At 39.8% G+C, this 23,962-nt stretch overlaps 1 protein-coding gene across 2 annotated transcripts in view; it reads left to right on the plus strand.

Moving 5' to 3' along the window:
* The window catches only part of LOC127578357 (protein kinase C and casein kinase substrate in neurons protein 2-like), a 114,197-nt gene that overhangs the window by 18,114 nt on the left and 72,121 nt on the right, over nt 1-23,962 (plus strand). For both annotated transcript variants that reach the window (XM_052030296.1, XM_052030297.1), the window contains exon 2: nt 13,402-13,462. The gene's annotated coding sequence lies outside the window, so the exon portion shown is untranslated. The remainder of the gene's footprint in view (nt 1-13,401; nt 13,463-23,962) is intronic.

The raw sequence follows: 23,962 nt of genomic DNA on the forward strand, positions 1-23,962 counted from the left end.
TCTTTGCCATTCATTCTTAATTTTATCAAATGTCTCTAGACGTATTTTCATAATCAGATCATAAATTATTGCTATCAAGCCCTTCTGATAAGGATTAAAACCTAATTTTTTTTCTGTAATTTCAATTTTATGTGGTATCGGAAAAGTAGGTAAAATAACTTTTTAAAAATTTCTAATCTGTAAATATCGAAAAAAATGTGATCTAGGCAAATTGTATTTATTAGACAACTGTTCAAAAGACAATTATCAATAAATAGATCATGAAAGCATGTTATTCCCTTCATTTTCCATAAAGAAAAAGCTAAATCAATTCTAGATGGTTAAAAGAAAAAAATTGGATTGGGTAGGACTTGATAAAATGAATTTATTCAGTCCAAAAAATTTATGAAATTGAAGCCATATTTGTATTGTATGTTTAGTTATTGTGTTAATCATTTGTTTACTCAATTTAGTAAGTGCAAAAGGAAGCGAGGCTCCTAAAATAGAAGCTAATAAAAACCCTTGCACTGGCTCATGCTCGTGATACACCCATTGGGGACATTTGAATTACATCTAAATTTTATGTCCGAAAAATTAAATATCTAATATTAATTGCCCAGTAGTGAAATCTAAAGTTAGGCAAAGTCATACCGCCATCCTTTTTTAATTTCTGTAAATATTTCTTACTTAACCTTGGGTTTTTATTCTGCCATACATATGAAAAAAAAATTTAGAATCAATAATATCAAAAAAGGATTTCGAGATGAAGATGCCTGGAATAAATACAAAAATTTAGGTAAAATAGTCATTTTAACCGCATTAATTTGACCAATCAATGATAGAGACAATGGGGACCATTTAGAAAGCAATTGTTTAACATGATCAATTAAGGGTAAAAAGTTAACTTTGACTAAGTCCTTATGCTTCTTGGTAATTTTAACACCCAAATAAATAAAATAATCAGTCACTAATCTGCTGATTGGATGATCGATGTTAGGTGCATAAACATGAACCATAACAACTTTTTTGTTATGAAGTAAGCGAGTAATTAATAAAAAAAATCTACTGTTCAGGTCTGAAATTGTTTCATAATGAACAAATGAAATTGAGGAGTCTATGAAAATAGAGACTCCTTTCACCTTCGCTTGTGAATTAGAATGAAACTGTTGACCCCTCCAAAATCTAAAAAAAAAGGCGCTGATTATCCTCCCTCCTAATGTGAGTCTCCTGAGCAAAAATAATCTGAGCGTTCAATCTTTGAAAAACTTTAAAAATATTCTTCCACTTAATTGGATTATTTAAACCATTCGTATTCCATGAAACAAAATTAATCATATTATCTATTTTAATTAACTAAAGCACATGGTATGTAAAAGGTTAACCTTGCTGCACAGGAGACTCATTAATAGGAAGAGGAAAAAAGTTCAAAGAGGAGCCGGATATGACGACAATTCAGACATATTTGTAGTTTTAGATCAGTTCAGAAAGGAAAAACTCGACTAAAACAGCCCCACCTCCCCCACCCACAAAAGCCCGAAAACTGGCCAATAGACAGCCAGAATGCTACTTACTAAATCCCTTAACCCCACCTCTTTTGGTGGCAAATCTTCAAGTTAAAAGGAATGCAAAACACCACCAATAGTCAAAACATGGAGAAACAAGTACCAAAAACATTTCAATGATATAAACATTGAGACAGAACAGCTTACTGAAAAAATTCTGCGCAGTTAAAAATACTGAAAGGTGACATTTAAAAAAATACCATCTTACTAATATTTCAGAAGAAAATAAACAATCATCCAATCAGATTCTTAATTATTACAAAAGTAAACAATCAAAATATTCAAGTAAAATAACAAAAGGGGAAAAAAAGAGAATTTAAAATAGAAACATGAGAAATATCCATGTTCCAGAACCAAACATGAAACTATTAACCAAGGGCAACAGATCTCCGGACTTAAAACGTTCAAATCTGTGAGTTAGTTGTTACCTTGTAGACCAAATAGGTATAAAAATCAAAGAATAACATGTTTATTAACCATCTGGAATTGAAAGTTAATCATTGAGAAATTCTTCAGCTTCATCCACTGAATTAAACCATGTACGTGATTTATCTGGGAGAACAATCCTCAAGCGAGCTGGAAAACAGCAATGCAGGTTGAAATTTCTTTTGATAAAGCTGTGACATAGTCGGTTTATAAAGCAATCTCTCTTTCATAACTTCTGGACTGTAATCAGACGAAACTTCAAATCGTTGTATTGGATCATTCCTTGATGATGAGCAATTCGAATCAAATGTTCTTTAGTACTCACATAGTGGAATCTCAATATTACTGGCCGTGGTTTTTGCTCTGCTGGAGGTTTTTGGTCTTAGTGTTCGGTGATCACTGTCAAGTATGGAGCGTACAGAGAAAACTTCAGAGCTAAACACATCCAAAGGTCTTTCTCACTGGTGAATATTGAAGCAAAGTATTCATTAAGGACCTCCCCTACCTCTTCTGACTCCAGGCACATGTTTCCTCTTTTATCCCTGATCAGTCCTGCCCTCACTCTAGTCATCCTCCTCTTCTTCACATACGTGTAGAACACCTTGGGGTTTTTTTAAATCCTACTCGCCAAGGCTTTCTCATGCCTCCTTCTAGCTCTTCTAAGCCCATTCTTAAACCAACTAATCCCTTCTGCCTGTACGTGGTCCACATCCTTCTATTTCCTGCCTGTTCATGTGTCTGCCTAAATGACTGTTAAACATCACTATCGTATCTACATCAACCACCTCCCCGGCAGCATGTCCCTGCCACATGCCATTCTGTGTGAAAGGAAATTTGCCTTGCACATCTTAAGCTAATCGTAGTTTAAGATTACTTAAATAATTGTTTTTTTTCCTGACGTGCTATTTCCAAAAGTCCTGCCTGCTCTTATGCTGAAGCAGCTTGTACAATTCTCTATATAAGGCCTGGTTGAGTTAGATCTACTGTGTGACAGTATCTAGATGCCTACAGTCTTTTGGAGTATTGTGTGCAGTTCTGGTTGCCACATTATAGGGAAGATGTGGAGGCTTTGGAGAGGGTGCAGAAGAGGTTTACCAGGATGTTGCTGGATTGGACTGTATCAATTGTACAGAAGGGTTGGGCAAACTTTGATTGTTTTCTCTGCAGTGTTGGAGGCTAAGGGGCGACCTGATAGAAATATATAAATTATGAGAGGCTTTGATAGGATAGATAGTCTTTTCCCCAGGATGGAAATGTCAAATACTAGAGGCCATAGGTTTAAGATGAGAGGGCAAAAGTTTAAAAGAGATGTGCAAGGCAAGTTTCCTTTCACGCAGAATGGCATGTGGCAGGGACGTGCTGCCAGGGGAGGCGGTAGATGTAGATACGATAGCGATGTTTAACAGTCATTTAGGCAGACGCAAGAACAGGCAGGAAATAGAGGGATGTGGACCATGTTCAGGCAGAAGGGATTAGTTAGATTGACATTCTGGTCAGGGTAGACATGATGGGCTGAAGGGCCCATTCATGCAATGTACTGTTCTGTGTTCTTAAGCTTGTGTGTTTGCCATTTAACCCAAACTCTGATTGTTTCCTTCTGGGCTTTTTGTGTGGATTCTGGCTGAAGTCAAAGTCTAGTTTATTGTCATATGCACAAGTATGTGTATGCACAGGTGCAATGAAAAATTTGCAGCAGTATCAAAGGCACATAGCATCAGCGACATAACATTCACAAGAAAAACATAAATTAAGCATAACTTATACACAATTTTTACAAGAAAGTACACAATTAGAACAAAAAAAAAGTCCATTGTCGTGCAAAGTGATCATAGTATTGCTATACTGAGGTAGTGATGAGGGTTGTGCAGGTTGGTTCAAGAACCAAATATTTGAAGGGAAGTAGCTGTTCTTGAACGTGTGGTGTTGGACTTCAAGCTTTTGTGCCCCCTGCCCGATGGTAGCTGTGAGAAGATGGCATGGCCCTGATAGTATGAATGGTAGGGGACTAGAGAGTGCAGTGGAACAGAGGGACCTAGGAGTACAAGTACATAGTTCGTTGAAAGTGGTGTCACAGGTAGACAGTGTGGTGAAAAAGGCGTTTAGCATGCTGGCCTTCATCAGTCAGGGCATTGAGTATAGGAGTTTGGACATAATGTTACAGTTGTATAAATCATTGGTGAGGCTGCACTTGGAGTATTATGTACCGTTTTAGTCACCCTGTTACAGGAAAGGTGTGGTTATACTGTAAAGAGTGCAGAAAAGATTTAACAGGATGTTGCCAGGACTAGAGGGCCTGAGTTACAGGGAAAGGTTGGCTAGGCTGGGTCTTTATTCCTTGGAGTGTACTTGTAGAGGTCTATAAAATCATGAGGGGCATAGATAAGGTGGATGGGAGCAGTCTTTTCTCGAGGGTAGGGGAGTCCAGAACTAGGGGGCATAGGTTTAGGCTGAGAGGGGAAAGATTTAAAAGGGATTTGAGGGGCAACTTTTTCACGCAGAGGGTGGTGAGTATATGGAACGAGCTGCCAGTGGAAGTGGTTGAGGCGGGTACAGAAGTATAAGCAGCACTTGGATAGGTACATGCAGGGGCGGGGCTGAGAGGGATATGGGCCAAATGCAGGTAACTGGGACTAGATGGGTGGGTACCATGGTCGGCATGGACTCATTGGGCCAAAGGGCCTGTATCGTGTTGTATTGCTTTCTGACTCTATAGTGTGGATCTTTGATGATTTTCGCCCTCCTTCCACATTGGTTTTATATGCTGTAGATCAGTTGCTTGTTCTTGTGAACACACACACCAACTGCTTCACGAAAACTGCTGCAATCACTACCTTGAACAACCTATCTTCTACATTTTATCTTCTGCAAGATCCATCTCGCCGCCATCACCTCCCCCCCCCCCCCCCCCCACACTGCCCCAAATGGCTGGAATGTCTTTTCACCTTTCAATGAATACCCACCTTTTAAGACCCATTGAGATCCTCTGAATTATTCTAATTGTAATTCTCTCCTCTTCATAGTATTGAGACCACCATAAACATTGTCACCATTGATATTGTGTTTGATGTAGTTTTTCCACTTAGTCTTTGAGATCTATCACATTGTTTACTATTCATCCATTTGCCACAGTCTCTGTTATGGTCCATCTACTGTTTTCCTTTCATCTTTCCATTCCACTGTCATTGCCAGCCTATGGCCGATGGTAGTTTCTCTTGTGTAATTGAGCAATTGCCTTCAGTGTGGTTCTAGCTTGTCATTTCCTTTTCTTTATATGTTATGTAACAAAATCTGTAGAAATTAATGTTGGCTTTCAAATGAATACTGATGAAGATCCATGATTCAATTATTGTTTCAGTTCTGTACGTTTTTGCTCAATTAGTTGTGGGCAGGTCAGATTTTTCTTATTGGGATTTAAGAACAGCAAGATTGAAGTCTAGTCCCCAATGGAGACTCGTACTTTAAGCTGCAAATTATCATCTTTCTGAATCTCTTGCTTCAGTCAAACACCTTGCACAGGTGGCTCTTCATCATGAGATGGGCTTCAAGGTTTTTACCAACCTGTTGTCAAAATTATCTATTTTTAAAAATATTTTGTTTCCAGCCTTAACTTGTGCCTTTAGTGTTGAAACACTCATCCACAAATTTGATGCAGGCAACTCTTTCCTTACTGCATTGCTAAGCTTGTACGAAGTCCAACTTATTCAGAACTTGGCTGTCTTCCTGTCTCTGCCAACCTGCATTAGCTTTGTTTTGCTCTCTCTTGGCATCAAACTCTTCAATCTCAGTTTAATCCTAACTTTCATAATTTCTACCTTTTACAGTCTCCTTGATTCTTGCCCACGTAATTTGACCTCCTGAGCATATTTCCTAACATATCGAAGACAGTGTCTGCCTTCCCTGAGAAGCCAGTCTTGTACAAATGGGGTTGGTTGGTACAGGACCTTTATCTTGCAAATTTGAGGGCAAGGCTTATCTTGTATACTTCTGTGAAGGAGTCAACCCCTGAGCTCTACAAATGTAAGCATCATCCTCATATTGCAGCTCATTTGCTGAGGTTCAAGTTTTCTTGGTTTTGGAGTTCCTATTTGTTCTGAAGATTAGTTCCATTCCTGTGGACAGTTTATTGGAAGTGAGGTGCCACATTGAGGTGGGAAAGATTGAAACAACTGTTAGGGCAAGGATGCAGCGTTGTTTGAATTTGGTCTGCACTGGGATTGGCTTTTTTGTAGACCTATTAGTTAGGATCATTGTTTGCAAACATAAGATGGAAACACATTTTCATGGACAGTGGAAGTTGAGGCGTGTGCTCCATAGTTCCTCCCATTTGATGGTCAATGAATTTAGAAGGTCAAAAATAGGCCAATGGAAAGTGGATGATGCCTGCGTTTCTCTTAGATCTGTGATGCAGTGAAGATTATCTCTACTGTGCCTCTTCAGTCACTGGGAGGAGGTGGTTGAAAAGGCCCCTGGCAATGATTTTCCTTGTGGTAGATAGGAAGAGGCAGTGCACAAGAGCCTATGTGTGTGTTTGTGTGCGTGCATGCAAGTGCATAATGCCAGGTGTCATCATCTGCTGAGGTACAAAACCCCATGCTGCAGAACCTGGTCTTCAGTTCTCTTGGTCCATTTTATCACTGGATCGAAAACTCACTCAGTCAAGTGTTTGTGCTAACATGTTTGCATTAACTCCCCATCTTAAGAGAAACCCTGCACAGATATCTTTCATTCCATAATATGAAATTTAGGACCTGGAATGTGAGGAGGATCTTGGAGAGTTCCAGCAGGCACGGTAGTGTAGCGGTTAGTGTAACGCTTTACAGCGCCAGTGACCCAGGTTCAATTCAGGCCACTGTCTGTAAGGAGTTTGTACGTTCTCCCCGTGTCTGCGTGGGTTTCCTCTGGGTGCTCCGGTTTCCTTCCACATTCCAAAAATGTACAGGTTAGGAAGTTGTGGGCATGTTATGTTGGCGCCGGAAGCGTGATGACACTTGCGGGCTGCCCCCAGAACACTCTACGCAAAGATGCATTTAACTGTGTGTTTCGATGTACATGTGACTATAATAAAGATATCTTATCTTGAATTCAGGTAGCCATTTCAGAAGACTTATGCTGAGTGACTTATAGGAAGAGAGAGACTTTTATTTATAAATGGTTTAATGAGCCTATTGCAAATGCATTCAAAGATATTAAAGATTTTGAATTTGAAACTGATTATCAGAAGTTTCATAGTTTGGGAACTTGAACATTTTGGCATTGACATTGCTCTCTTGAATGAGAGATCCCTGCATCTCTGTGACTGCTGCAGATTTAATGAACACCTTATGACCTTTTGGCAGACTCTAGCCAACACGTTATGGTCATTAGTGCATATGCAGCAGTCTTGGAAGCTTTAGATGAGACCAAGGAGGACTTGTGCTGTGACCCTAGGTGGGGAAAAAATCCTGGTCCACACCTCAGAGAGACTTACCCTCTTGTGTGACCACAACACCAGGGTGGGAAAGACACAATCCTCGGGCAAGGCTTGATTAGCAAGGAAGCAGTAGGGAAGACTTTCTCTGACAGTGATCTACCCCTGATGAAGTGTGGGGAAAATAAGAGGGACAAGTGCAAATTTCCTCATGACAGTATCCCTGGTTAAAACGTGGAACCTATTAGATTGCTCTGCTAGGGGCCATTGTGCAGTTAATGAGCCAAATGGCAGCCTCTTGTATCATAATGATTCTTTAATTCTACAATTTATTCAGTAAAGAATTATCATTATTTCTACACTTATATGGGTTAGGGTTCCTACATGTCAAATTAATTGTATTCTCTTATGATTTGCAAGATACAATTGGTATGAAAATGCTCCTCGTACTCCCTTGCTCTGAAATTGCTGTCGTACCTGCAGTAGGTGATAGTTGTCTGTGAGTTCATCTATATGGGACTGCAAATATCTTGCACATTATTGTGTAAAGGCATATTGGGCAGTATTGATCTTTTTGATAACCTGAGTGCCAAGGCCTTCTGAAAGCCCATCTCCTTACTCACAGTTGATTAGCCTAGTCTGCACATTCTCTTTGCATTCTCCCAACCATGTATTGCAAGGAAAAAGCCTATGCATGCACTCATGTCTGAAACCAATTATGAAAAAACCTAATCAGCAAAAAATCCTTCAGTGCTTGTTGCAGCTGTAGATTTAATGCAACTTTAACCAACTCCAGATAGCACCCAACATTTGTAGAATTACAGCAAGAAATCAACCAATACCAACTGGAATTAATGATCAGCAACAATAATTTATTCATGTAGCAACATCTTAATGTAACTAAAAGCCCCAAGATGCATCACATTATTAAGAGTATGCCTCAAGTTTGACCAAACATGAAACACTTCTTCTAATAATGTGATGTCCTGCTAATGAAGCTCAGTGGCAGGCGAGAAGTTTGGAAAAAAAAATTAGAAAACAGTATAGGATGGAGAAAATAAACTAAAATTAAAAGAGCAAGAGGAAGGAATTAGCTGAGGCAAATGTTGATCCCTTTGGTTGTCGACAGTGGGAAATGAGAGAATGGCAAAGGCAGTGTGATGATAGCAACAACACGTTACACTCTCGGATAGAGTATAAATCAAGAAATAATGGTGGCTTTTAAAATCTTGATCAATAGTCACAACTGATTTTGATTCTTGTGTAGCTTGGACAAATCAAAGTGACAAAGATGGTTGTGAAGATGATTTCATGGAATGTATTCAATACGTTGTGCAAGTAATCTGACAAGCCATTACAGAAGTAGCCTGTGTACTGAGACAAGATAGATTAGTGATTGAATAGTAATAGATCCTTGGGGGAAGAGTGACCATAACTTGATAAAATTTCATATTCAGCATAATGAGAAAGTTAAGTATGACATTAAAGCATTTATGACACAAACTTAAAGCAATTATGAAGGTAAAGTTGGCTGAAGTGGTATGAGGAAAATGGAATAAAAGGTAAGATGGTGGATGAGCAGAATATTTAAAAAAAAGGGGAAGATTTATTCACCTAGCTATTCCAATGAGAACTGTAAAAGAAGGATGGCTGACTAAAGCAGGTAAGGATTGTATCACATTGAAGGAAAAGACATGTCACATCACAAAGCTTGGTGGCAAACCAGAAGTTTGAAGAAAAATTTAGAAACCAGCATAAGATGGAGAAAATAAACTAAGGTTAAATGAGCAAGAGGAAGGAATTAGAATGTTGGTCCCTTTGGTTGTCAACAATGGGAAATGAGGACATGGCAGAGGAGGTGTGATGATAACAGTAGCATGTTAGCTCCTTGCACCAGTTTTAATAAATATATACTTAATATATAATTAATGAACCTCTGAAATTTCAGTCTTCCTTTAAAGTTTGGAATTTGGGCAGGTGCACCCTGATAAAAGTTTATAGATTTTTGCTCCTCAACTACAAGTGATATATTAACTCCATTGAAACTGTCGAGAAATTACTTGCATATCTAAATGCATTGTACCCTTACTTTCTCTTCATCCAGTGGGTGGTTGGTTGCTACTTGCTCTTCGATAAGACAGACACCACTGGAGATGCTCAGTGGGATTTGTTTTCCTCAGCACTCATGTTTTTCTGATTGTTCGATCTGACCTTGACAGTTCCCCTCTGCATACAATGTTGCAGGGTGTTTCCATGATGGCATAATCAATGATTTCACTTGTTTTTGTAAACAACAAATAAGCAGGAGCTAAAAAAAATAGATCTTGGAGAATGATCAAAAAACATTGTACTTTTTAAACTGCCATGCACAAATGTACACAAGTTCACTGTAGGTGTTGACTTTTGAGTTCCATGTTTTTTACCAATTGATAATTTAAATATAGATTTACAATTATTCACTATGTGACAAGTGGCTAATGTACTGGACAACCATAACCTTGTATTGATGCTTGTCGAGGGGTTATTTAATACTGTAAAAGTTGTCAAAAATTATGGCTTAGATTTTCATGAGCCTGTAATCCTTGCTCTCAATTCTCTGAACTTTTCTTCACTGGATCTGGAAGGTTGATCTGACTAGGTCTGATGGTCCCAGTGCTAAGTGGCAGGATCCTGAGTGGTGGCAGGGCACCAAAAGATGTAGTTGGGTGACTTGGGTAGGGTTTTTCTGACCCACCCATTAAACTTACTGGAAAATCTTGGGTAGATGGCAAAGCCCTGCTCCAATCTTTGCTGTCTGTCAGGGCTGTCGACATTTGTAATGTTGACCAATATCTCTGACATTTTATTTTGTTTATTTTTGTAAATTAAGTAACTAAAACCATTAAACAAAACAATTAAATAATGTAACTTATTGTTCCCTGTATCCCAACAATTCCCATTCAAATAAATGTGCTCCCAGATTCTAATCTGATGCAGTACCTGCAAGCAGATTCCCCAATACATTCTTGTTCTTCCCCTGCACTTCCTGGGAAGTCCAATAGGAAGCACAGCCATTTGTGTGAAGCTTACTGGATTATTTGTATGGTAGTATAACCATGTTGCTAGAGAACTTTTTAGTTATTTTTAATTTCTCATCTTTTAAAGCTAGAAAAGTGCTTTTAGTTATACCCTTTAGCAGTGAACTGGCATTTAGCAGTGAAAACCAGGGCAAAGTTAAAGACTCAGCATTAATTAATGCTTTAAGTATCGTCTTTGTCTTTTGAATAGCAACATAACGTATTTTATGTCCACATACAGGTAGAGAAGGTGCTGCATTAGCTTGGAATCTTGTATTGCCAATGTTGCACTCCCATAGTATTGCACTGCAGAGCTACCCAGGCTCTGTTCAAGTCCTTCAGTGACTCTTTTGGTAAAGAAAATTGTTCTGTTGATTAACTTTTAACTTTTTTTAACTTTTTATTTACAGCTTGGTAACAAGCCCTTCCGGCCCAATGAGTCCGTGCTGCCCATTTTAAACCCAAATTAACCTACCTGTACATCTTTGCAATGTGGGAGGAAACCGGAGCACCCAGAGGAAACCCACGCAGACATGGGAGAACGTACAAACTCCTTACCGACAGCGACGGGAATCAAACCCCGATTGCTGGCGCTGTAATAGCGTCGCGCTAACTGCTATGCTACCGACTGATGGAAAGCACGTACACTCTTCAAATTTTTAAGACCAAGATTGATAATTGTTTTCAGAGATCAGGGGATTTGATACAAAGCAAACATGGTCCCAATACAGTAGCAGCATAAAAGCTGAATATCACTTACGTTACTATTTTCAACTCATGGAGACCATCTCATCCATTCCACTTTTTCTGCAACTTTTAACACATTTCAGCCTAATGTCTCTAAGCTATCCAGCTGTAATATAATGACTTTCACTGTTTCTTCCAAATATGTCAAAGATAAGACTCCAGGATTAATTTCTCAAAAGCTCTTTTTGGAATTGGGAAATTGTGCAAATTGCTGGTAAGGCAACAAAAAAATTGAAGATTACATCATCTGCAATGATTTTTTTCATATTTTAGCCTGGGAGCAGCTGAGTGGATCTAGACCAGATGTTTTTGGTGGTCCATTATGCATGTACTCTTGGTGAAGATTGATTCATAATTTAAAAATGACTTCCTGTGTTATAAAATTTTACATCCTTGTATCAATATTGGCAACAATGCATGCCATATAATTGAAGCTATGGTATCTGTTCGAGAATTTTTTTTTGTAATGCTTGTGTATGTGCATCTATTTTCAGTTTTTGAAAACCTTAAAATTAAATCATCAGCTTGAAGAAATAGAAAACATTGAAAAGAAATGAAAAAGCAAGGAGTGGAGTGCAGTAGCAGAATGGTCATATTACTGAACAAGTAATTCAAAGGCCTGGACTAATGATCAAGGACAGGAGTTTAAATTCCACTTTGGCAGCTGCAGAGTATAAATTCAGTAAATTAAATAATTTGGAATAAATAATTAAAAAGAAATAATGGCATCTGGAAATCTCCCAGATAGTTCTTAAAAACTCATGCTGTAGATTAATGTCCTTCAGGGAAATAAACATCTGTTCTTACCTGGTGTGGCCTGTATGCAAGTCCAGACCTGAAGCTATATGGTTGACTCATAACTGCTTTGTGAAACGGAGTAGTGAACGATCATTCAAGGACAGCTAAGCTTGGGCATTAAATGATAATGTATCTAAAACTGAACTGAAATAGCTATATACACGTTGTGGCTACAAGAGCAGGTCAGAGGCTAGGAATCCTATGGTGAGTAACTCGCCTCCTAACTCTCCAAAGACTGTTCACCATCTACAATGCTCAAGTCAGGAGTGTCTTGGAATACTCTCCACTTGCCTGGATGAGTGCAGCTTTAACAACACTCAAGAAGCTTGATGCCAGACAGGATATGACATAGCAGCCCACTTCTTAGGCACCCCATCCACAACCATTCACTCACTTCACCACCAGTGCACAGTACCACCAGTTTGTACTGCAGTAATTCAACGAGACTCCTTAGACAACACCTTCCAAACCCTTGACCTCTACCAGCTAGAAGGACAAGGGCAGCAAAAGCATGGGAAAACCATAACCTGGAAGTTGCCCTCCAAGCCACACACCATCCTTCATTGTCGCTGGGTCAAAATCCTGAAACTCCCTCTCTAACAGTATTGTGGGTATACCCACACCTCAAGGCTGCAGCATTTCAAGAAGGCAGCTCCAGATTCTCAAGGGCAATTATGGATGGGCAATTAAATGCTAGCTCAGCTTGGGAAGCCCATGTCCCTTGAATGAATAAAAAACATTAGAGCTACTCAAGTTTACAAAATTTAAGATTATAATTCTAAAATCAAACAAAGGCTGGAATTAAGATAAGATATCTTTATTAGTCACATGTACATCGAAACATACAGTGACGTGCATCTTTGCGTGGAGTGTTCTGGGGGCAGTCCGCAAGTGTCGCCACATTTCCAGCGCCAACATAGCATGCCCACAACTTCCTAACCTGCACATCTTTGGAATGTGGGAGGAAACCCGAGCATCCGGAGGAAACCCACGCAGACACAAGGAGAACGTACAAACTCCTTGCAGACGGTGGCTGGAGTTGAACCCAGGTCGCTGGTACTGTAAAGCATTACGCTAGCCACTATACTACCGTGCCTGCCCTACACTACCGTGCCTGCAAGTTGAAAATTAGATTATTTTTAAAAGTTGGCCATGGCTGGGAAGGCCACATTTGTATTACATCTTTTGTTGCCTTTAACAGGTGAGCATTTGCCACCCTTCTACTTGATGATTATTTGTACAAATGTGCCACTACTTGGATCATTTCAGAGTGCATTAATCATGTATCATTGTTTCCAGACTGAGTAAGGGCTTAAACATTTGCAATCCCAGAGGATATTAGTAAATTTATGATCTAGTATTACAATTCACAAAAATTGTTTTATGTTAAATGAATTCTCATGCAAATGTATTTTGTGTACCACAGGTGGCAAAGGAAGTTGTGCTGTGGGATGTGAAGTTTTTCTAGTTGACCCACTGAAGACAAGGTAACTAAGTATTCCTAAGTACCAGAAGCAGAAGATTTGTGTATATATTGAAATGTGTCCCTATTTCAATTTTGTCTTGCTTTGGAGCTTATCCTAAATTCTCCTGCTGTACTCCGTTCACCAGTCAGCCCTGTGCTTACTGACCTACTCAGGAATTAAGTTTAAAAAAAATTCTAAAACCTTATTTTTATATCTCCAAGCGGCTCACCCTATCCTTTCTCCTAACCTTGTTCAGTCCTCCAAGCCTCTGTAATCTTGATTGTCCACTGATTCTGATCTTTTGAGCACCCCAGCTCGAATTGTTCAACTGATAGCAATGACATTTCAATCTCTTAGCCACTCTTTCAAGTTGTTCTTTAAAGCAAACTCTTTGACATACTGTTTGGTCATCTGCCCTAATGCCTTAAGTTGCTCTGTGAAATTTTGTTAATACACCTGAAGGTGTCTTAAGACACTTTACCATGCTATATCATTGAAATTTTCTTTTGATAAAAAGATAATTCCTCATAGCTGATCATTGAATATTTTATTAGTGTGGAAAGGAAATGTGGAAATTATTGACTGTAAAGGACATGCATTTGGACATGTCTTGAGGGTGCTATGATATGTCTCATGTATTTGCTTGATAATTAATAACTTAAAATGTACTCTGTGTCAACCTTTCCTTATAACATTCTGTAAAATAAGTTTTTCATTGAAAATCGAAAGATGGCAGTTGCTGGGAATCAGAAATGCTGGAAACTCAAGTCAGGCAGCTTCTCTGGAAAGAGAATCAGAAAATTTAAAAAACTGAATATATTTGCATTTTCTGTTCCTAATGAAAGAGAAACATTTAATATTTCAGGTCTAAGGCTCATCATTAGAACAAAAGGGTTTTTGGCCTGTAGCGTTAACTCTGTTTCTCTTTCCACAGACCCTGGCTGACTTGTGCATTCCCAGCTAAATGGGTTGGTGGTCTGTTTGAATGGTGGTGAAAAATCAGCTGCATTATTGTGCATTTGCAGTCACATGAATGTTAGTCAAGGCAGCTTTCCTCCTTTGAAGGATATCAATGAACCAGATGGATTCTTATGACAAGCTGCATTTTATGTTCAGTGTTACTAATACTGACTTTTTCAATTCCAGGTTTACTTAATGGTTCCCTGTTCAATGAAAACATGCCAGTCGAGTGAGAGTTTGCTCCAGATAATTGGGAGGAAGTGAGCTTTTAAAAAAAAGCCTTGGTGCTGCCTAGATCACTGGTAGTGCAAAGGGTGGGGAGTTTGTTTTCCATGGGAGCTTAGCAACAAAAGGAATACTATATTGAATACTGGCGGGGTAATCATAAGATCAGAGGATTGGGATTGGCACACGTCTCCACCAAGCATTCACCTTCCATTTTCAAACAGATAAATATGAGCAGTTGCCAACTTCTGGACGGTCTGACCCAATGAAGACACGAAGCTAAAGTGGAAGTGCTTATAAATAGCAGAATTGTGCAATAGTGAAGGAGGCAGCTCCATCAAACCTTGGATGCATGTATGTGAGGTAGTGCTTGTGATACACCAGGTGATTGAATGTGATTGCAGTGAAACCTTAGCTTGTCTTGAAGATACCTATATGTCAAGAGGATGGAATATACTTGAGTACAAACTACTTTTAATAAGGAAATCTTTAATGACATACTGCTTAATATATTTAAGTAAAAGCCATGCCTCTAGCCCTTGTGAAATTCACAACCTCCTGTTATTTCACTCCCTCTGCTCTTAATTTCGAGCATAACATTGCAGTCAAGCGCTCATAGTTAAAGGGTGCTCCTCCAGATCTGGCCTGGATCTTTTTAAATATGCTTCTGAAACTTTTCTACTTTAGTAATTTCTTTCTGGCTTTTCTATACTCCATTTGCATGATGCAGCAGAGTTTTAGCAGAAGCAGATCATGTCAAACCCTTTAAGATTTGGAATTTTAGTGATCAGTATCCTGGTACCCTATTGCAATTAAAGCATGCAGGATAGACATTCACTTTGCTGTCTTTTCCAGATTTTTTTTATTATTGGCATCTGAGTTGATAAATTGCATTACTTCCACCAGGTTGTGTGACTGCTCTCTATAAGGCTCTGGTCAGGAAAAAGGAGGCATATGTCAGATATAGGCAGTTGGGATCAAGCAAATCCAATGAATATAAAGGATGTAGGAGTACACTTAGAAGAAATCAGGGCAAAAATGGAACATGAGCTATCCTTTGCAGATAAGGTAAAGGAGAATCCTAAAGATTCTGTAAGTATATTAAGAGCAAAATAGTAACTAGGGAGTAAATAGTAACTGATCCTTAAGGATCAGTGCGGTCATCTTGTGAGCCACAGGAAATGGATGAGGTCTTAAATGAGTACTTCTCGTCTGTATTTACTGTAGAGAAGGTCATGGACACTAGTGAGTTCAGGGAAGAGAACAGTGATGTCGTGAAATGTATTGACATTACGAAAGAGTTGGTGTTGGTGGTCTTGTTGCACGTAAAGGTGGATAAACTTCTGGGGCCTGACCCAAGTGTATCCTAGAATGTTGTGGGAAACAAGGGAAGAAATTGCAGGGGCCCTGGCAAAGATACTTGTATGTTTGTTAGCCACAGGTGAGCTATTGGAAGACAAGAGGGTGGCTAATGTTGTGCCTTGATTTAAGAAGGGCTGCAAGGACAAGCCAGGGAATTATAGGCCAGTGAACCTAACATCAGTGGTGGGAAAGTTACTGGTGAGGATTCTGAGAGACAGGATCTATCTGCATTTGGAAAGGCAGGGACTAATTAGGGATAGTCAGTATGGCTTTGTGGACGAGAAATCATGTCTTATGAATTTGATTGAGTTTTCTTTTGAAGAGGTGACCAAGAGGATTGATTAGGACAGGGTGGTAGATGTTATCTACATGGATTTTAGCAAGGCCTTGGTGGTAGGAGTCAGAGGGTTGTAGTGGAGGATTGTTTTTTCAGATTGGAGGCCTGTGATCAGTGGTGTGCCATAGAGATCTGTGCTGGGCCCCCTGTTGTTTGTCATGTATATTAACGATTTGATTGAGCATGTAGGTGGCATGATGAGCAAGTTTGCAGATGACACCAAAATTAGTGGTATAGTGGACAGTGAAGAAGATTATGTAAGATTATAATAGTATCTAGATCAGCTGGGACAGTGGGCAAAGGAATGGAAGATGGAATTTAACTGTATGGCTCTAATTTTGGAGAGTTAGTAATCCTATGTTTAAATACTTCTGGCGGTCCTGTCAAATAAATGTTTCAATACCAAAGTCCCACCCTAAACCACCAAATGCACGGTAGCTGGAAAAATCTCTTGATCAAAGTGTGTTGTGACTATATTTGGGCTATAAATTATAAATTACTACACAAAATTGTCATTTGGAGCTCAGATGAGTTTAGTATGTTTTTGGCTGCCACTGCAAGACCAACTAAAATTCTAGCATCAAAGGTTAGGCTCATAGTTCTCTTCTGAATCAACTCCAGGGATTGAACCTCTGATTCCATTTTTTCCCCTAAAAGGGATTCAAAATGGAACCTGACCAGATCACGATACATTTTAAACTGCTTTTGTGCTGTGTGGTACTGTTTATGATATAACATATTCAGCTGGATCATCAGATCTGCTGCTGTCAGTTACTATCATAACTGTTTGTATTTACCTTTTGTTTCAAGTTGGAAGGTTGATGGATTAATGGTGTCCCTGTCTGATTACCACTGGCAAACATCCAACTGCCCATTTGCTGGTGAAATGGACACTTTTCATGTACTGCTGGGAACTAGAATCTCCTGGCATTGGCAGGTGGCCTCCTCTTACAGCAATTCAGACTTTATCAGATTTTTGACACACATTGGCAGCTGAATGCCAGGTGGGCCCTGGCTTAATGACACCTTGTGAAGGAATGGGGTGTTGGACCTGGTGGGGCGGGGGCTGTGACGAGTGCAATGGTGACAAGGATAAATGCAAGAAAGTGCATCAAGGCACAGATCAGACCAAGTGTCATGACCTGTGTCTTGATGCACTTTCTTGCATCAATGCACAGATTTGTTGCTTATCATAATTACCTAATTTCCTTATTGTTGAAGTAAGGCTTCCTGATGTTCTGACCTACTTTGCTTCAGCATTTCAGCCAGCCATAACCAATTAACAAGCTATTGCTATCCCTAAAAAGAAAATCAACAAACGAATAAGGTGGAAATTTTGAACTTGGATATTGTACACGCACATGTGTCAATGTTACAGGTTGGCACATGAATAAAAGGCTAGGCTATCACTGACACCATGTGATAGCCTAGCCTTTTATTCATGTGCCAACCTGTAACATTGCTGAGAGAGTTGTCTGAGGAAAGATAGATATGGGGACATCCAGGCAGAAATGAAGGAGCAGTAAATAGCTTAGTCCAACAATTGCAAGAGGCACGAAATAGATTAAGTATGATTCTACCCCAAATACGTGATTTTCTTAGTTGCATCAAAGTCCATTTCACTGAAAGATGCATTTGTTCCCTTCAGAGCTGGCTTACCAGTTATGGAGGGACCACTAGCATGTTACCCGAACACTTCCCATGCTTAAGTGATCATTCCCATGGCACCATGTTTTCAAAAAAAACAGTTGCCTCAGGGTCCTGGCAACACTCCATCCTCAGCCAACACCAGCAAAAACAAATGAGCTATTACTCATCTTGTTTATTTACATGGAACTTTTGTTGCATGGCATTTGGTTGATGAATTTGTCTAAATAACAGACACTTCATTTCCAAATTGTGTGAGGTACTTTCTTAATTTTCCAACAGATTCCAAATGTAAGGAAAAGTTTGAACTCCCAGGCACAATTTATCCCCCACTAATAAGAGGCACCAAGCTGAAACAATATCCATTATCTCCTGGGAAATAGGAGGCATATTGGGTGTTTAACCTGGCTTCTCTTTATATTCTTGCATCAGTTGCTCTCGCCTGCCTAAACAAACATGGTTAGGTTGGGTCTCTCAGTAGATATGCACACATACATGTTAATTAGAATCTAATTAAGTAGGCTGTGTTTGGCACTACATATCTTTGCAGCTACTTTTCACATTTATAAGTCACCTGTACATGAGATCTTAAATAGCCATTGACTGCAATGTACAAATTTGAAGTCTATTTTTACATGGATGTGTTCATATTTGAAATTACTCTGCTCCCTATTCGCACAAGGGCACTTGTACATTGACTTTACTCATAGCCCTATTTACACAAGGCTTTACTTGAATTGACTTTGCTCACCACCCTATTTATGTTACTACAATCAGATTTGATCTTAAACTTGAAACAAATATCAATAACATTTAATCTTAAAAGTGCTCCCAATCAATTTATACCTATGCCAGGTTTTTATTTTGAAACTGAAAAGCTTAGGTTGTTTTTCCTCTGGGTAGGGTGGGGTAGTGGCGTCTTAAATTCTTGCCTCGTCAGCACGGGCAAAGTCCAATCACGTGGTGATCTCTCTTATTCTTGTGACTACGGTGTAACAGAACTCAGTGGTGGGCCAGATTGCCATACTCGGGAAGCTTTACAGAGCTGCTACGAGTTGACAAGTGTCATGCAGTGTAGCCGTAACTCTTAAGATCAATGGAGTTGGGGAATATTGAGTTGGATATTGTTTTATCAGTTGATACTTGGCAGTGATTTGCAGTTGTTCAGTGCCAAATCTGCTAAAAACCTGGAAAGATTTAACTCCCTGCCTCTTCTCACTACCTCAATGTAAACTGATGTTTCCTTATGTAACCATTTGCCGATATGTATTTGTCCTTTTCAAATTGATCACACTGTCAAAGTCAATTTGTAAAATTCCTCACCAGCTGAGCTTTCAAACAAGGCTTAGCTTTGCTAGTGGTGAGAGGGACAGATTCGGTAACACAGGACTCCACTAATGACTGTTCTCCACATCCAGTTAGATTTCAGGTTCTGCTGGAAAACAATCTACTCGATGAAAGCTGCCTTCTGGTTTTTCCCCAGATTGTGCTAGTTCTGGTCCATTGTCCAGAATTGCCACTTGTGATCCTGACTCATCCAGACTTGTTTTCCACAGAGAGCCATTGGGGTGAACCTTTGTATATGAAAAAGCTGAGAAAAGCTTTCCATCAGATCCTTCATGGGCATTTGGAATCTTGGTGTTGCCACACCCTCTTCGAAGTTGGTCTGTGCAGACAGTTGGCCATCTCCTGGATTGTCTGTTTACAAAGAAGGCCTGGAAGGAGAAGCAGTGTTTTGTTTTAAAGTGTCATCCTTTATAATTCAGCTGCCAGTTATGGCAGGGCTTACATGCCATAACAGGCGACGAGATGAAGTCGGGCTGCATAGCTAACAACAGCGCATCCCTTCCTGATGAACTTAACGCATTCTATGTGCGCTTTGAACAAAAGGGAAGTGGATTGTCACCATCCACCCTGACAGCCACCAATGCAGCTGAACCTGTGATCACAGTGGAGGACGTAAGATCAGTCTTCTGGAGAGTGAACACAAGGAAAGCACCTGGCCCAGACGGTGTCCCGGGCTGTGTGCTCAGACCTTGTGCTGACCAGCTGGCAGAAGTATTTGCTGACATATTCAACCTCTCCCTGCTTCAATCTCAGGTTCCCTCCTGTTTTAAGAAGACCACTATCATCCTGGTACCAAAGAAAAGCAAGGTAACATGCCTCAATGACTACTGACCAGAGTTATGACAACAACCTTTCCCTCAATGTCAACAAAACAAAAGAGCTGGTCATTGACTTCAGGAAAGGGGGCAGTGTACATGCACCTGTCTACATCAATGGTGCTGAGGTCGAGAAGGTTGACAGCTTCAAGTTCCTGGGTGTGAACATCACCAACAACCTGTCCTGGTCAAATCACGTAGATGCCACAGGCGAGAAAGCTCACCAGTGCCTCTACTTCCTCAGGAGGCTAAAGAAATTTGGTTTGACCCCTTTGACTCTCACCAACTTTTACCGATGCACCATTGAAAGCATCCTATCTGGATGTATCACAGCTTGGTACGGCAACTGCTCTGCCCAGGACTGCAAGAAGCTGCAGGGAGCTGTGGACACAGCCCAGTGCATCATGGACACCAGCCTTCCCTCCTTGGACTCTTGTCTTTACCTCTCGTTGTCTTGGTGTAGCAGCCAGCATAATCAAAGACCCCACCCACCCGGGACATTCTGTCTTCTCTCCTCTTCCATCGGGTAGAAGATACAGGTGCCTGAGGGCACGTACCACCAGACTTAAGGACGGCTTCTACCCCACTGTGATAAGACTATTGAACGGTTCCCTTATACAATGAGATGGACTCTGACCTCACGATCTACCTTGTTGTGACCTTGCACCTTATTGCACTGCACTTTCTCTGTACTGTTACTGTTTTTACCTGTACTACATCAATGCACTTTGTACTAACTCAATGTAATTGCACTGTGTAATGAATTGACCTGTACGATAGGTTTGTAAGACAAGCTTTACACTGTACCTTGGTACAAGTGACAATAATAAACCAATACCAATACACAATAAGCTGGTTCCAATCTCTTGTGTATGCAATTGCAAGAGGGCCATAAAATGTGGCCTTTCTTCTTTGGACCTTTATATCAGCCTCAGTGCATATCCCAGGACATAGTCCAAAACCTAGGAATGTGCCAATTTTTAGTGGTAAATCAAGGAAAGCACCTTGCACCTGAAGCACAGCAAGCAGCTTGCCATTATCAGACATCTGAACAGCTTTTAAAATGTTTCTGATTGTCATTTAAGAACTGTTCAAACAGACTTTTTTTTAGTTATTTAAATTTTGAATTAATTAAAGATACATTAAAGTACTAACAAATAAAAACATTAAAATTTAGTAAGTTTAAAAATAACCAAAGCGGTTACCTTTATTCAGAGATTGCCAACCCTGCTCAAATGAATGAGGTCACTTGTTTGTCAGCAATTCCTGACAATAAGCTAAGGAGCTGGGTGCAAAGATCCTCTGGCCCCTCTGTCAGTGACCCATCACTGGGCTCAATGGTGGGGTGAGGAGGGAGGGAGGTGATCAGATCTGCTGCCACTAGATCTTGGAGCTTTGTTTGTCCACACTTCAATATGCAAGCATGTGCATTTTCCTTTGGCTTTTTCCAGATGGAAATGTGAAATCTTAAGGTTAACTGTGCTTCTTGCAATAAATCTATTTGGTTGAAGGAAATAACTTCCTACAGTGAAAATCAGCTCTGCAGAGGTCCTTTAGACCTTTTGAATAAGATAGAATGTTTCATACCAGAGTTGCAATGAATTAATCAGCCATGTCTTACATTGAGATAAAGTATTCTAACTAGTGCAGCATTGCTTTTTACATAAAGAAAAGACATCTTTTCTGTTGCTTAAGCAAGTTCATGGAAAAAAAACAAGAGAAGCAGAAGGAGACTTGCCCAAAAGTATTGTCTGGCAATATATGTGACAACTTCATTTAGTTATCTTTCAATGCTGTAGTAATAAGTAAAAATGACATAGCTCCTTTCTATTTTATAAAAGGAGAGCTGATGTAAAAGATCTGCTTAAACTTGAAACACAAATAGTTTTATAGCCTTTTTGGAATTTGGGGAGTGTCCACAGAATTCAGCTGATGTACAACTTGTCTGCCAAGTTTAACACAGTATATACAGGTGATGTGCTCTTTTAATTGTAACATGAAGGCTGTGAAATAACATCAAAATATAGTGACTGATGCCAAAAGATTTTAAGTGCCCAGGTATGCTAATGCATCATTGAAATTTGATATAAAAATCTGTTTAAACAGTAATCTCTATAATTTTACTACTTGGCAGAACAGGTTTTGAGGGACTAAATGTCCTACACCAGTTTGTATGTAATTCTACACCTATCTGGATTTTGAAAGGCATCCTTGAACAGGCATTAACATTTGGTAAAGAACATTCAGTTTAGAGGTGAAGTAATAACAATGCCGACAGAATAAAATTCCAACGTGTTACCAAGGGTAGTGTGCTGACAATATAATATCAAGTGCTTTAACATTGAACCATTATTACAATCATTGTCAGATATGACACATGGTTTGATTCTCATTTTAATTGATTGGTAAAACAGAGTTTATTGTGAATTGGCCTTGAGGCCATGCATTAGGAGAAGCAATAAAGGCAGAAGCGGCGCACTACATCATAAAATGCCTACCCATTTGTCCAGTCAAGCACCACCTGCCCCATCTGTGAAAGGGTCTGAAGTTCCCATGTTGCCCTCATTGGTCACCTCAGCATCACGTAACTGGAGTGGAAGTAAATCATTGTCAGTCCTGAGGAACTACTGTGTGAAGAAGGTTTTAAACAAATATAGAGAATGTTGGAAGTGCTCAGCAGGTTGGGCAGCATCAGAGGGCAAAAGATGTGAACCCTTCGTCAGAACTGAAAAAATGAAAAGTCAAGCATGTTTTAAGTAGAGAGGGTGAAGTGGAGAGAACGGAGGGAATGTCTGTAATGGGGGCATAAACCAATGTTACGAGGATAACAAATGCTTGTGATTTCCTGGCCAATGAGGGTGGATTTATTCTGTGGGAGAGCAGTAGCTGGCAGTAGGAGAGTTGGGGGAAATTGGCATTGGGTTTGGTGGTGGGGTGGGGAAGAGGTGGGCATGTGGAGGAATCAAAAGGAGGGAAGGGGGCAAGTCAAGGGAGGAGGGGGCTGAAAACCAGCAACAGGAGCAGGTGATTTCCTCATGCCTGCTCTACCATTAAGTCGTGGCAGATCCATTCTTGACCTCAACACCACTTTCCTGGTTTCTCCTTGTACCCCTTGACTCCCTTATTTACATGCCTGTTAGTCTTTGTCTTGAATATATTTAATGATTCCACCTCCACAGTTCCCTTCTGTAGAGAATTCTAAAGGTTCATGACACATTGAGAAAAAAGTTCTCCTCATCTTCTGAAACGCGTGACCCCTTATTCTGAGTCGAGGGGTAGGAGATGGAGGACAAAGGTAACGAGAATTAGAGGGGTGGGTCTTGAAACATGGAGGGTATCAGGGTAGGGGAATTGAAGGAACAAAACCATGGAAGTGAGTGTAGACAAGATTATGCTTGTCTACATATGTGTGCTAAGTCTGTATCAGAGCCTGGTTTCCAATTGTCTTGGACCCCACAATTGGACTAAGACCTTGCTCTGCCAAGTCAAATGTGACAGCAAAAGTACAAAGGCCACACCACATCCAAAAAAAAATGCACAGGCAGCTTCCACTCTTCAATATCCTCCTCTATCCTGAGAAACTGCCTCAAGAAAATGATGACTCGCAGTGCCACTGAAATGAGTGTTGGTAGAACAATCATTGAGTTTCATCAGAAAAGTTTAAGGCAAATATTGCATGTTCTACTTTGAAGGCTAACTTGGCCAACAGTTTGGACTTCAGTAGGGGTTTTAAAGATCTTTTGAAATTGGATTAGTTTAGTGGATCTAGAAAATCATACACTCTGGTAACTGTAATAAAAGACCTGAATGTTTCTTTATTTAAATTTT

This window comes from Pristis pectinata, chromosome 15 (assembly GCF_009764475.1).
Source record: "Pristis pectinata isolate sPriPec2 chromosome 15, sPriPec2.1.pri, whole genome shotgun sequence".
Lineage (NCBI taxonomy): Eukaryota > Metazoa > Chordata > Chondrichthyes > Rhinopristiformes > Pristidae > Pristis > Pristis pectinata.